We start from the raw sequence: 881 nt of genomic DNA on the forward strand, positions 1-881 counted from the left end.
TGTGTGTGTGTGTGTGTGTGTGTGTGTGTGTGTGTGTGTGTGTGTGTGTGTGTGTTTACTTGTGGCTAGTGGGTGTTTTCTGTTTTCTGTCTACACTTCTGTCTATGTGCGGTCTCCTCTGAGATTTTCACTTGTGTGTGTGTGTTTGTCCTTGTCCTTGTGGTTATCTAAAGTGGATTCTAAAGAGCAGATGGAGTTTTTGGAAAACATAACTTTCCTGCTCTTTGTCGAATACCAAGACGTCTGCAAATCCCCTTTGAGTTCCTCCAGCCAGACATTAAGGCCTTTTAGTTAGAGTCAAATGAAAACACAGGGCTGGAGGGAACACCCTTAGGCGCCACGGGTGACTCCTGAGTTATAGACTCCCTTTGGAGGTGCTCACAGTAAATCAAGGCTCTGTTAGCTTTGGCCCTCATCCTCCTCCACACAAAACTCACAGCACTCATCCTTCTCTGTCCCATTGCCTGTAGTGGTTCTGTAAAAACCTACGCGTGTGTTAGATCTAATAGATTATTATATATAGTTTTCACCCAGAACATAATGTGAGACATTAATCATGCAATGTGTGTTAACAGTGTTTGCTTGCACTACGGTTGACCTGGAATTAAAGTGGTGGTCATGGGCACTGTTTCAATATTTACTCAAATGGTTTATATTGAAGTTAGAGTTATGCCGTAAAACCTCCTTGTTAACAGATCTGATCTAACTCCTTGTTAGCAGATCTAATCTAGCTCCTTCTTAATCTAGCTCCTTGTTAACAGATCTGATCTAGCTCCTTCTTAATCTAGCTCCTTGTTAACAGATCTGATCTAGCTCCTTGTTAACAGATCTGATCTAGCTCCTTGTTAACAGATCTAATCTAGCTCCTTGTTAGCAGATCT

This window comes from Salvelinus sp. IW2-2015, linkage group LG31, assembly GCF_002910315.2.
Source record: "Salvelinus sp. IW2-2015 linkage group LG31, ASM291031v2, whole genome shotgun sequence".
NCBI lineage: Eukaryota > Metazoa > Chordata > Actinopteri > Salmoniformes > Salmonidae > Salvelinus > Salvelinus sp. IW2-2015.